The sequence below is a fragment of the Equus asinus genome, chromosome 25, assembly GCF_041296235.1.
Source record: "Equus asinus isolate D_3611 breed Donkey chromosome 25, EquAss-T2T_v2, whole genome shotgun sequence".
Classification (NCBI taxonomy): domain Eukaryota; kingdom Metazoa; phylum Chordata; class Mammalia; order Perissodactyla; family Equidae; genus Equus; species Equus asinus.
Window position 1 is genome coordinate 23,116,482 of NC_091814.1, and position 15,345 is coordinate 23,131,826.

Below are 15,345 nucleotides of genomic sequence, written 5' to 3' on the forward strand. Positions count from 1 at the left end.
ACTCCAAGATTAGGACACCAACAGATCCAGCATCTGGTGAGGGGCCCACTTGCTGGTTCACAGAAGGCTGTCTTCTTGCTGTGTCCTCACATAGTGGGAAAAGGGAGGAAGCTCTCTGGGGCCTCTTATCAGGGCACTAATCCCGTTCATGAGGGCTCCACCCTTATGACCTAATCATTTCCCAAAACTGCCACCTTCTAATACCATCACTTTGGGGATTAGGTTTCAATATATCAATTTGGGGGTGGGGGGCGGGACACCAACATTCAGTCTATAGCATCCTGGTAATACCAACATTTAGGGAATGATAATGGAAGAGGCATACACAAAAGGAGACTGACAAAGATTTGCTCGAAAAGTAGGAAGAAAATTAGAGCATTTTAAAGGAAGTCAATAGGAAATGAGAGAATTTGAAGAACTGAGATGTTAACAACGTCAAATGCTGCAGAAATGAAATGTAATAAGGTTCTGGAGATGTGTCCACTGTAAAGTATATAAACAGGTAATTTACAGAATAAGAGTAAGAAAATGCCCAAGAAACATGAAAAATGCACATTCATACTAGGAATCAGGGAAATGCAAAGGAAACAAATAATGATAGCATTGCTTATCAAATTGGAAAAAGTAATTTAATTGATAGATTCCAGTGGTGACAAGATTAGATTTCTAGTTTCCTCTGAAACTAGACATGTACACTCTTTATTGGAGTATAAATTGGTGCTGTCTTTTTGGAGGGACATTTGATGTTACTTGTCAAAATTGTAACTACGTAATAACCTTGGTACTCTGTTCTACTTATAATAATCTATATACAAACACATTGGCACGATTGCACTAGGATAAATAAAACATAAAATGGTGTTCATTACAACATAATTTATAGTGGAAGAAGTTGGAAATGACCTACAACACCAGTCAATAGGAAGTTGGATGAAAAAATTACGGTAGAAACATACCGTGGGACAATATGGAACTGTAATACAAAATGACATAGAACAGAATGTATTGATTTAAAAGAAATGTCCATGATATACTGCTGAGGAAAAAAATTGCAGATAAATATATACGACAGATTCCTAATTTTGTTAAAATCTGTGCTTGTAGGGAGAGTTGTGTATAATATGGTTTCTATGTATATAAAGAGATCTGAAATAATTCACATTAAATTGGAAACTCATGTCTAACTCAGGAATGAGGTGGAGAAGTTTAAGTAAAGCTTTAATCCTTCATTATTTGATTTTTTACAATGCACGTTTTCATCCTCTTCCTATTCTCATCTGTTACTATGTATTCAAAAGGAGTAAGTCTCCATTGAATTTAATAAATCAGCAATATCAAATGATTTGTGGGAAAAATCTCAGTTTGCATTGACTTGAGAAATAAATGAGAAGTAAAAAAGTGGGTACAGGAAGTCTAAATTTAAAAAAAAAGTGCATGGGGCCGGTCCCATGACCGAGAGGTTAAGTTCGCACACTCTGCTTTGGCGGCCAAGGGTTCCTCCGGTTTGGATCCTGGGTGTGGACATGGCACCACTCATCAAGCCATGCTGAGGCGGCGTCCCACATAGCACAACCGGAGGCACTCACAACTAGAATATACAACTATGTGCTGGGGGGCTTTGGGGAGAAGAAGAAGAAAAGAAAAGAAAAAATGATTGACAACCGATGTTAGCTCAGGTGCCAATCTTTAAAAGAAAAAAAAAGTGGTGAACAGTGTGACGAGAAGGAGGCAATAGCAACTTTTGGACCAGCCAAAGCCTGTCATCCATCACTCATCCTCACGCAGCATTTATGTCCTACCACCACTGCCACCATGCTCAAGAGCAAGGTTCATGGGATACTAAAGATGATAAAGCCAAGACGGATCACAGAGAAGGAACAGCTTATCTGCTAAACCCCTCCTGCAAAGCCGGAAAGCAAGCCTGTACAAGATTACAAACATCTTGTGACGTAGGGAAACTAACTTTTTTTATGTTCTTTCCCTTAAGCCCAAAGATGCCCTCCCAAATCAAATGTATTGGCCACCAGAACAAGGCAATCTGGGTTTTCCAGTGACAATATCTGAAGGGCATCACTTGAGCTGTGAGTCCCTTTTTTGGTTGTGGAGACTGAGAATTCTTCTCCTTCTATTTTATTTCATCAAAATTAAAGTTGACTCATGAAATGTTAACAAACTAACTGAAAACGACTTCAAGGGTGTTTTGGGCCCAGGTGGATGCCATGAACCTGTCCAGGTGCCAGCCCACATAGTGATGTGTGTTCCCCAGAAGAACTCAGTGTGGCTGGAGGAAGCTTCTCCACTGGGGCTCTGGGAATTTATTCTAAGGACTCAGCGGGAGTTGGGTCAGAGCCCCAGACACTGACTGAGTCATGTTAGCCAGACTGTGATGGTGCCTTATCACATGAAATATGAATAAGCCTGAACTGAGGCAAATACCCTGTGAAATAATAAGACAGAGAGAGAGAGAGAGAGAGAGAGAGAGAGATCTAGCCCTCGTTCCTGACACAGCATTCCTAAAATCTTTCTAAATAGGCGTGCTAGGAGCATCTTTCATTCTAAAATTTAGTCTTTGACCTCAGTTCCTGGCACAGTGCTCCTAAAACCCTTGTAATTTCCTAGGTGATACAGCATCAGGAGCAACTTTTGTTCTAATATTTGGTCTTTGACTCTGGTTCCTGACACAGGGTTCCTAAATCTCTTGGAATGTCCTGGGTGATTGCAGTGTCTTTTGTTCTAATGAGGCAACTCTTGGTGGGCTCCCGGATGGGGACGGATCACCAGGAAAATCAAGCCATGATTAGAAGATTAGAATTTTCCACCTCATCCCCCATTCTCCAGAGAGGGGGGAGGGGTGGGAAATGGAGTTAATAATTGATCATGCCTATGTGATGAAGCCTCTGTAAAAATCCCAATAGTATGGAATTCAGGGGGCTTCTGGGTTGATGAACATATCCACGTACCAGGAGGGTGACATACCGCAACTCCATAGGGACAGAAGCTCCTGCTCTGGGACCCTCAAACCTTGCTCTACCTTTTATTTTTATTTTTTCCTTTATGGTTAGTGTTTCTTGTATCTTTTTTTTTAATTGAGTTAATGATAGGTTACAATCTTGTGAAATTTCAGTTGTACATTAATGTTTGTCAGTCATGTTGTAGGTGCACCACTTCACCCTTTGTGCCCACCCCCCACCCCACCTTTCCCCTGGTAGCCACTAAACTGTTCTTAGTCCACATTTTTAAATTCCTCATATGAGTGGAGTCATACACAGATTATCCTTCTCTAGCTGGCTTATTTCACTTAACATAATTCTCTCAAGGTCCATCCATGTTATTGCAAATGGAATGATTTTGTTCTGTTTTGCAGCTGAGTAATATTCCATTGTATATATGTACCACATCTTCTTTATCCATTCGTCTGTTGATGGACACTTAGGTTGCTTCCATGTCTTGGCTATTGTAAATAATGCTGCAATGAACATTGGGGTGCATAGGACTTTTGGGATTGCTGACTCCAAGCTCTTTGGATAAATACCCAGTAGTGGGATGGCTGGATCATATGGTAGTTCTATTTTTAATTTTTTGAGGGATCTCCATACTGTTTTCCATAGTGGCTGCACCAGTTTGCATTCCCACCAGCAGTGTATGAGGGTTCCTTTTTCTCCACAACCTCTCCAACATTTGTTACTATTAGTTTTAGATATTTTTGTCATTCTAATGGGTGTAAGGTGATATCTTAGTGTAGTGTTTTGATTTGCATTTCCCTGATGATCAGCGATGATGAGCATCTTTTCATGTGCCTATTGGCCATCCGTATATCTTCTTTGGAGAAATGTCTGCTCATGTCTCCAGCCCATTTTTTGATTGGGTTGTTTGATTTTTTGTTGTTGAGTTGTGAGAGTTCTTTATATATTATGGATATTAAGCCTTAGTCAGATATATGACTTGCAAATATTTTTTCCGAGTTAGTGCGTTGTGTTTTTGTTTCAATCCTGTTTTCATTTGCCTTGAAGAAGCTCTTTAGTCTGATGAAGTCCCATTTGTTTATTCTTTCTATTGTTTCCCTTCTCTGAGAAGGCATGGTGTCCGAAAAGATCCTTTTAATACTGATGTCAAAGAGTGTACTGCCCACGTTTCCTTCTAGAAGCCTTATGGTTTCAGGTCTCACCTTTAGGTCTTTGATCCATTTTGAGTTTATTTTGGTGAATGGTGAAAAAGAATGGTCAATTTTCATTCTTTTACATGTGGCTTTCCAGTTTTCCCAGCACCATTTGTTGAAAAGACTTTCTTTTCTCCATTGTATGCCCTCAGCTCCTTTGTCGAAGATAAGCTGTCCATAGATGTGTGGTTTTATTTCTGGGCTTTCAATTCTGTTCCATTGATCTGTGCACCTGTTTTTGTACCAGGACCATGCTGTTTTGATTACTGTAGCTTTGTAGTATGTTTTGAAGTCAGGGATTCTGATGCCTCCCGTTTTGTTCTTTTTTCTCAGGATTGCTTTAGCAATTGGGGGTCTTTTGTTGCCCCATATGAATTTTAGGATTCTTTGTTCTAATTCTGTAAAGAACGTCATTGGGATTCTGATTGGGATGGCGTTGAATCTGTAGATTGCTTTAGGTAGAATGGACATTTTAACTATGTTTATTCTTCCAATCCATGTACATGGAATGTCTTTCCATCTCCTTATGTTGTCATCCAATTCTCTCAGAAACGCCTTGCAATTTTCTTTATATAGGTCCTTCACTTCCTTAGTGAAATTTACCCCGAGGTATTTTATTCTTTTTGTTGCGATTGTGAATGGTATTGTGTTCTTGAGTTCTTTTTCTGTTAGTTCGTTATTAGAATATAGAAATGCTACTGATTTATGCAAATTGATTTTATACCCTGCAACTTTGCTGTAGTTGTTGATTACTTCTAACAGTTTTCCAATAGATTCTTTGGGGTTTTCTGTATATAAGATCATGTCGTCTGCAAACAGCGAGAGTTTCACTTCTTCCCTCCCTATTTGGATTCCTTTTATTCCTTTTTCTTGCCTGATTGCTCTGGCTAGGACCTCCATTACTATGTTGAATAAGAGTGGTGATAGAGGGCATCCTTGTCTCATTCCTGTTTTCAGGGGGATGGGGTTCAGTTTTTGCCCATTGAGTATGATGTTGGCTATGGATTTGTCATATATGGCCTTTATTATGTTGAGGTAGTTTCCTTCTATGCCCATTTTGTTCAGAGTTTTTATCATAAATGGCTGTTGGATCTTGTCAAGTGCCTTCTCTGCATCTATTGAGATGATCATGTGGTTTTTATTCCTCAGTTTGTTGATGTGGTGTATCACGTTGATTGATTTGCGGATGTTGAACCATCCCTGTGTCCCTGGTATGAATCCCACCTGATCATGATGTATGATCCTTTTGATGAATTGCTGAATTCTGGTTGCCAAAATTTTGTTTAGAATTTTTGCATCTATGTTCATCAGTGATATTGGCCTGTAGTTCTCTTTTCTCGTGGTGTCCTTGACAGGTTTTGGTATCAGCGTGATGTTGGCCTCATAGAATGTGTTAGGAAGTGTTCCATCTTCCCTAATTTTTTGGAATAGCTTGAAAAGGACAGGTATTAAATCCTCTCTGAAAGTTTGGTAGAATTTCCCAGGAAAGCCATCTGGTCCTGGGGTTTTATTCTTTGGGATGTTTTTGATTGCTGTTTCAATCTCTTTCCTTGTGATTGGTCTGTTCAAATTGTCTGCCTCTTCTTGAGTGAGCTTTGGGAGATTGTAGGAGTCCAAGAATTTATCCATTTCCTCTAGGTTATCCATTCTGTTGGCATATAGTTTTTCATAGTATTCTCTTATAATCCATTGTATTTCTGCAGAGTCTGTTGTTATTTCTCCTCTTTCATTTCTGATTTTGTTTATTTGAGCTTTCTCCCTTTTTTCTTTGTAAGTCTGGCTAGTGGTTTGTCAATTTTATTTATCTTCTCAAAAAACCAGCTCTTTGTTTCATTTATCCTTTCTACTGCCTTTTTTTGTTTCAATAGTATTTATTTCTGCTCTGGTTTTTATTATTTCTCTCCTTCTGCTGACTTTGGGCTTTATTTGTTCTTTTTTCCCTAGTTCAGTTAGGTGTAGTTTAAGATTACTTATTTGGGCTTTTTCTTGTTTGTTAAGATGTGCCTGTATTGCGATGAATTTTCCTCTTAATACAGCTTTTGCTGTGGCCCATATGAGTTGGTATGGCATGCTATGATTTTCATTTGTTTCCAGGTATTTTTGATTTCTTCTTTAATTTCTTCAATGATCCATTGCTTGTTCAGTAGTGTGTTGTTTAGTCTCCACATCTTTGTGCCTTTCTCAGCTTTTTTCTTGTAATTAATTTCTAGCCTTATAGCATTATGATCAGAGAAGATGCTTGTTATTATTTCAATTTTTTTTTAAATTTGTAGAGGCTTGCCTTCTTTCCTAACATATGGTCTATCCTTGAGAATGTTCCATGTGCACTTGAGAAGAATGTGTATTCAGCTCTTTTAGGGTGAAGTGATCTATATGTGTCTGTAAGTCCAATTGTTTTAGTTTTTCATTTGGCTCCACTATTTCCTTGTTGATTTTCTGTCTGGATGATCTGTCAATTGATGTGAGTGGGGTGTTGAGGTCCCCTCCTATTATTGTGTTGTTTTTAACATCTTCCTTTAGGTCTGTTAATAGTTACTTTATGAATCTTGGTGCTCCTGTGTTGGGTGGATAGATATTTATAAGCATTATTTCTTCTTGATGAAGTGTCCCTTTGATCATTATATATTGTCCCTCTGTGTCTCTCTTTACCTGTCTTATGTTGAAATCCACTTTGTCTGATATAAGAATTGCAACACCTGCCCTTTTTTTTCTGCTATTAGCTTGAAGTATTGTCCTCCACCCCTTCACCCTGAGTCTGTGTTTGTCCTTTGGGCTGAGGTGTGTTTCCTGGAGGCAACAAATTGTTGGATCTTGTTCTTTAATCCATTTTGCCACTCTGTGTCTTTTTATTGGAGAGTTCAATCCGTTTACATTGAGAGTGATTATTGATGCATGTGGACTTAATGCTGTCAAACTGTCGCTCATTATCTTGTTTTCCTGTGTTTCTTTTCCTGTGTGCTTTAGACTACCCATTTAATACTGCAATTTCTTATGCTGGGTTTCTTAGATTTTTCCTTATCTATGATTTGTGACTCTGTTCTGTATTTTATTTTAGTGTCTACCCTGAAGTTTGTGTTTAGAATCTCGTGTATAATATAGTCTATTCTCTGGTGGTCTCTTACTTACTTGGCCAATACTGATTTAGACCCTTTGCTCTTCCCCTCCTAAATAATTATTTTCATTTCTTATTCCAACTCGTTTTATGAATTTGTAGTTAAAGTGATAAGATCGTCCTTGCTTTGGTAGTTTCCTTACCCTTACCCTAATGCTATAGTTGAATATTTGCTATCCTGTTCTGGTTCTATCCATCAGCCTCCCTAGTCTGTGGATTGTGACCCCTTTCTCCCTTTTTTCTTTTTTCAGGTATGAGAGCCTTCTTGAGGATTTCTTGTAGTGGAGGGCTTTTAGTTACAAATTCCCTTAACTTTTGTTTGTCTGGAAAAGATTTAATTTCTCCCCCATATCTGAAGGAAATTCTTGCTGGATAGAGTATTCTTGGCTGAAGATTTTTATCTTTTAAAGATTTGAATATGTCACTCCATTCTTTCCTAGCTTGTAGGGTTTCTGTAGAGAAATCCGCTAAAACTCTGATAGGGGCTCCTTTATAGGTTATTCTCTGCTTTTTTCTTACTCTCCTGAGTATTCTTTCTTTATCTTTCCTTCTTGCCAATTGTACTACCATGTGCCTTGCGGTAGGTCTTTTTACATTGGCAAATCTAGGAGATCTCAAAGCTTCCTCCACACACATTTCTCCGTCAATCCCTAGATTTGGGAAGTTCTCTTCAATAATTTCGTTAAGCACACTTTCTGCTCCATTTTCCTTTTCCACGTTCTCGGGAATTCCTATAATCCTTAAGTTCTTACTCTTCATTGAATCCACTATCTCTCGGAAATTTTCCTCGTTTTTTTAAATTCTTAGTTCTCTTTCTTCCTCTGTCTGGGGCCATTCAGCCTGTCTATCTTCAATTATGTTAATTTGCTCTTCTGTGGTGTCTACATGGGCATTCAGGGAATCCGTATTCTGTTTTGTCTGGTCCATTGTGTTTTTCTTCTCTAGTAATTCTGTTTGATTCTTCTTTATGATTTCAATCTCTTTTGTGAAGTAACTCCAGAACTCATTGGCTTGTTTCTCTATCTTTCTCTCTACCTCATTGAGTTTTTTGATTATAGCTGCTCTGAACTCATTATCACTTAGTTTACCTAATTCCAAGTCCTCAGGACTTAATTCTATGTTTTTATTGTTTTCCTTCTGGTCTGGGGCTTTTATAAATTGCTGGATGGTAGAGGAGCGGTTTTTTCTCATGGTGGTAGAAATCGGTTGCAGTTACAGCCTGTCACCACTAGATGGGGGGTTGAGAGCCACGTGTTATAAGTTCTCCACCTTCGAGCAAGATGGCTGCACCCAGTGGCTTTGCCGGGAGGGAGGGGCTGCTATTCTCACATGCTGATCTGGATTCAGATCAGTTCTGTTTCTGGTCTCCCAAGGCCCTTGATTTATAGGGTCCCCGCGGACGGAAGCTTTCCCCGGGTCAGCAGGTCTCTACTGAATCAGCGGCAGGAGTCCTGGATGATCCCCCAGTCGCGTGGCCCCTTCCCCGCTCCTTCCCGGACCGTGCAGCAGCAATCGCAGACTCTAGGGGAGGAAGCGACGTTCTCTCCTACCGTTCCAGTGCCTCTGAGGCTGTAAGCAAGGTTTATGACCTCCGCCTTCTTGGTATTGTAGGTCTCTAATGTGTCGGCATTAGATTTATTCTCTGAAATTCAGTTTTTCCAATCCTTTGTTGTATTTTGGAGGGGAGAGAATCCCAGGTTAACTCACCCCTCCATTTTGCTCCGCCCCTTCCCTCAACCTTGCTCTATCTTTATCTAGCTTTTTATGTGTGTCCTTTATCATATTCTTTATAAGGTAAATACAAGTGTTTCCTTGAGTTCTGTGAGCCATACTAGCAAATAAATCCAAGGGGAGGAGGTCATGAGAACCCCCAATTTGTACCCAAGTTGGATGGAAGTTGTGGGTAACCTGAGGACCTACTACTTGCAGTTGGCTTCTGAAGTAGGGGCCATTTTGTGGGACTGAGCCTTTAACCTGTGGGGTCTGCACTAACTCCGGTTAGTATCAGAACTGAATTGAATTGTGGGACACCAAGCTGCTGTCACAGAGAACTGGTTGGTGTGGGAACCGGCCCCCGTATCTGGTGTCAGAAGAGTTGTGAGTGTGATAGTAGTGTGAGAGTAAGGGAGAAATACACGGAGCGGGTTTTCCCCACTGATACCCCAATGATCTTTTCCTCCGATGTATTGAGTGCCATTTGGACCTTAATAGTCTTGCTTAGAAGTTGCCCTTCTCCATCTTTCTCTTCTTGGCTCCCTCTTTACTTTCCTTCTGTTCTGATTGGATAAGGCCTCCAATCTATCCTGGCAATCTGATCACCATTTGTGTATTTACATATATAGATGGTTATTTATTCAACTTATATTTATTTGGGTCGCTTTTTATTGTAACTGGAAGAACAAATATAGTTTTATATCTCCTTCTGCCTGATGAACACACTTGGAACATGGCAAAAGCCCAGATGACATTTGGAGAGCCCTCAGCCTGTGAATGGGGCCAGAAGTGACAATATCTTTCCCCTGGCATGGATGGCAAATTGTGACTATCTGGTAATTGACTCTAGGAGAGTATTCTTTGAGTCCATTCCCCCAAACTTGACAAACCTGAAAATGATTCACAAGTTCCAGCCCATTGCATGTCCTTGTATTAAAAATGGAACAATACATTAGCGTTGAGTACATGCATGAAGTGTTTAGCACATCTAATGCCCTTCTGAGAACAAGAAATCAGATGATACGGTATAACGTTGTCTACAACATTCTACAGGAAAACGTGTTCTGAATGCCAAACAATTAAATTGCAAGATAATATCATTAGTTATTCCCAAAAGGTGGAAGATAAGGAAGACTGAGGAAAAATTACAGGATATGGCAAAGTTGGGGGAAAAGAACTACTGTTTAACAAGCACATGAGCCACACTTTGGACAAGGGGCTTGACCTATATTATCTCATTTATTCCTCAAAGGGACTCTAGGAGGTAGAGATTGTTGTCCTTGTTTTAGAGATGAAAACACTGAGGATCAGAAAAGCCAACATATTCACGTTTACATAACTAGTAAGGGATGAAGTTGGGATTCAACTCAAGTATGTTTATAATACTCCAGGCTGCTTAGGAGATTGTGGGAGACATTTGAGAGGGTAAATCCCATTGTCTGGTGGGAGCTAAAGCTACAATGTAGAGGATTAAGTAGGAAATATGTAGGTGGGACAAGGAGGTAGTGATGGAGACCACAGGTTTGAGTGATGTTGACTGTCGTCACTCCAGACATACTGTGTCCAGTGTCAGCTGCACTCTCTTCAGTGCTGCCGATAATTCTCTTACTTGTCCTTTAACCTCAGAGACTATTGCAAAACCTTCACACAGCCCCCCAAGCAGCCCAGCACATCTCATCTCCCTTTCTAAGTTGATGACCCCACAGATATGATTGAGGCTCTCCATCATAAAAATCAGTCAACTGCCCTGCAGAAAAATGAATTTATGTATGCCACCTTAACCTTGCTTCCATGTGCCTCAGAAAAAGAGTAGTGTCTGTAGGCGGTGGTAGCCATAAAAATGCTCAGCTCTCTCACTTTTTTCCTTTCATGAAATATGTTTATTGTTCCAAGATATCTGGAATCTATGAGAAATAATACTAAGAGCTTCAAGAAAAAATACCCTGGACTCAAACATCAATGCTCTAGACATAAGATTTTGTCATGGACATTGGTTGCTATTGGCAGTGGTAGTGGTGCCTGCGGTAGGTGATACCACCAAGCAGCAATGATCACGACATTAGACATCAGCAGCAAGCCAGAGCTGCGGAGGAAGAAAATAGCAGATGCCTGAGTGCCATTTTGTGGAACACATATGAGACCTTGGACAAAGGACTTCACTTCTCTGATCCTCAATTTCCTATTTCACAAATGGGCATAATCATAGTATCTATATCACAGGGCTGTGATGATACTTCTCTCATTTTTTAAATGAGACAAAACTCTTCTTGAGCCTGCATTCTCCTTCTTCCTTTCCCTTAGAAATCTGGTTCTTGAAAAGAGGAGTCTGCAGTCACTGTCTCCGTTTCCTCATCTCCCATCCAATCCTGAATCCAAAGAAGACAGCCCTCTGCTGTCCCCAAGCCCCTGAAACTACGATTTTCTGGTGCCAAATCCAGTGGCCACTTTTAGCCCTCATCTTCCTGGGCCTCCCCTCAACATTTGATCTATTGACCACTTCTTCCATAGAACTTTATGTACCCTTTTCTGCATGACATCATTCTTATTTTTTTCTACCTTTCTGATTCTCTTTCCTGTGTTCATTCTTACTACCCGTATTTCCCAAAACTATGTCCTTCATCCTTTCTCTTCTCACATATGGTCCCTGAGTGATTTGCTTTTTTTTCTGTGCCTTCATTTATACCCTATCATGTTATTCATGGGGAAATTTTTCTAATATCAGGAAGAGAAAGTTCATATTAATATAAGCAATTGACATACCAATCTAAATATGCAGTGAATTTAGCTCATTCACTTACTGCCCTAATGGTATAACTTCACAAGAGTGGTATAATTTTTGTACATCTGAGAATGTTCCTCTTTTTTTCTTTGTATAAAATGACAACTTAGAATGGCTATAGAATTCTTGGGTCATAAGCTCCACCCTCCCCAAATTTATAGATGTTATTCAAATCTTTTATGACTTTTTTGAGGTGGGAAGTAAAACTTAGAGGCCTGCTCTTGCTGGTGCTGTTCCCCTAATCAGTCATCTGACCATGGGAATCACCATGATTTACCTTTTGGACGTATTTCTCCCTCACAGGAGAGGGAGTCATGGGGCAGCCCTCCCTCTTGTCTGGTCTATCCAGCTTTATCTCTAACAAGTATGCCAACCCACAGATGGTCTCCTTCCAAGTCAGGGAGGTAACCTCTAAAATCTTGGAGTGTCAAGCCTAAAGGGAGTATCTTTTTTTGCCAGGGGCCTTGTGCCAGCCAGATAGTAAGAATGTGATTGAGGTTAAGGGATTTGAGCCACAGAAAAAATGTGATTTAGGGTGAGGCCTTTCCATCATCCATATCAGCTCAACGTCCTGAGGGCTGAAAATTGACACCAGCCGTATGAGTGCCTAAATGATGAAACCTGAAAACTGTCTCTGGGCACCAAGACTTGAGTAAGCTTCCCTGACTGGCAGTGCTCCATGTGTATTGTCATACATCATTGCCAGAAAGAGTTAATGCTGTCCATGACTCCATGGGCAAAGGACAACTGGAAGCTCCATGTTTGAAACTCTCCTGGACTCTGCCCCAGTGTGTCTCTTCTCCCGGCTGATTTTAATCTTTATCCTTTCCCTGTTATAGCATAACCACGTATATAACAGGTTTTAGTGAATTCTATGAGTTCTTCTAGGGAATTAGCAGAATTGAGAGTGGTTTTGAGAAGCCCTTGAACTTGCAGTTAGCGTCAGAAGTTAGGGAGTTCTTAGGGACTGACCTCTAACTTCACAGTTGGCTAACCTTTGCGGATCCTTTCTGGAGGTTGATGAAGTGTGGATAGAGGTACGAACTTCTCCCCTTTTGGGTCTTCCAGAATTACAGCCATCCTCAATCATCAGAGGTGGGAATTCATGACAAGGGGGTTAAAACAGTGGTCTCTACTTTTCTGTGAATGTACTAAAAGCAATGAAATTGCATTCACAGTTATCACACTGTTCTCTTAGTCACCCTCCATTGCTCCCATTATTCGAGTAGAACTATATATAATTCTGACCATGCTCTTATATTCCCAGGAGGTAAACTTCCTGCATGTTCCAGTGAACATGCCATCTCCCTTTAAGATAAACAAAAATGATAAACATTTATTTGGAATAAGAAAAAATAGAGAAGACTCAAGTAAATAAAAACAGAAATGAAAGAGGAGACACCATTATACAACTGACACCACAGAAATACAAAGCCTCATAAGAGACTACTATGAACAATTATACACCAACAAACCGGATAACCTAGAAGAAATGGATAAATTCCTAGACACATACAACCGATCAAGACTGAATCATGAAGAGACAGAAAATTTGAACAGACCAATAATGAGAAAAGAAGTCGAGTCAGTGATCAAAAACCTCTCAACAAAGAAAAGGCCAGGACCAGAAGCTTTTACTGGTGAATTCTACTAAACCTTTAAAGAAGAATTAATGCCAATACTTCTCAAACTCTTCCAAAAAGTTGAAACGGAGGGAATATTCCTAAACTAATTTTATAATGCTGGCATTATCCTCATACCAAAGCCAGATAAGGACACTACAGGAAAAGAAAACTACAGGCCAATATCTCTGATGAATACGGATGTAAAGATTCTCAACAAAGTACTAGCACACCAAATTCAACAACACGTTACAAAGATCATACCCTGTGATCAAGCATAATTTATCCCTGGGATGTAAGAAGTGTTCAACGAAAGCAAATAAATACATCTGATAAACCATATTAATAAAATAAAATAGAAAAAGTCATAGGATCATCTCAATAGATGCAGGAGAAGCATTCGACAAAATTCAACATCCTTTCATGGTAAAAACTCTCAACAAATGGAGTATAGAAGGAATGTACCTCAACATAATAAATGCTGTATATGACAAAACCAAAGCTAACATCATACTCACTTGGTGAAAGGCTGAAAGCTTTACCACTAAGACCAGGAACAAGACAAGGGTGCTCTGCCAACTGGAGTGTGGCCTTTGTGGCTGTGTTGCAGGGAAGCCACTAGCCGATAAAAGAAAATAACACCTTCATGTGGTCTGTCCCTGGTTTCTATGAAGTGTTAATTGCCAAAGTTATGTGTCTTCCCAGGGACACTTCAGAACTCATATAGATATTTCGGAGTGAGTTGAAAGAAGCATTCTATTAAAGATGTCCAAAAATCTGGTCAAATCCTGATTAAAATATATTAGAAAAGTACCAAAATGTTCCTGTATTTTTTTTTCATCTTGAAATTTAAAGTTATCTATTTTATATTTGGGTGTCATGCTGAGTTATTTTACAAAAAAAAGTTTTCATGATAATTGAGTGCAAAATCACATTGCTTGTTCTGCTATCTTGCTCCATCACCACTTTTCATAACTACTCTAATTATAGGCGTTTTGAAAAAGAAGAACTATAAAAAATGATGTTTTTAAAATTAGATGTTTTATAACAATACTGTCATGGTTTAAAGCAATAACTACTTCTCACTTTGAGATGACACAGATTTCCTCCTAGAAATATAGAGGCGTTCTGTTTTATAAACTTTCTCTCACCTACCTAGAGTTTCTGAATCTTTCCTTACATTCTTCTCTGCACTGTGCCAACCTCACAGGAGATGGAGTTCTGAGGTCCTGAGAATTCCCACCCCTTTTCACTCCCAATTTTCCTCTCCAAATAGAAAGAAGGAAATTCTGAGTATTGTTCATAATTACTCAGTTTTTATTGCTCAGGACACTCATTCATTCATTTAACACATGTAGCAAGGATTTGTTATGCACCTGGCACTATTCTAGTTGCTGAGATTAGAGTGGTGAACAAAACAAAGCACTCTTCTTATAGTCCTTAGACTTTAGTGTGGTAGATCCTATGGGAAAAAAAAATAATGCAGGGTAGGGTTTAGAGAGTAAAAGATCAGGGAGCGATGTTTTATCGAGGGGACAAGCAGGCCCCCTCTAATAGGCAACATTGAGTAAATCTTCTTATGGAAGAGATAACCATGTGGATATCCGGGGAAGAGCTCTCCTCTAGTGCAAAGGCACTGAGGTGGGAGTGTGCTTGGGGTATTCAAGAACAGTGAGGTAGTTAGTGTGACAGATGTGGAACAAGCTAGGGGGAAAGAGCTAGGAGATGACATCAGAAAGGCAGCCAAGAGCCATCATGTAGGGTCTTGGAGGTCCTGGAAAGGACTTTGCATTCCATCCTAATTGATATGGTAAACAACTGGCAAGCAGAGGAACGACATGATCTGATTTATGTGTTAAAAGTATTATTCTAGTGGCCTGTGAAAAATAGATTATAGAGGACCAAAGCAGAAGCAAGGAGATTAGTTCGGTAACCGTTGCAATGGTGTAGGCAAGAGATGGTA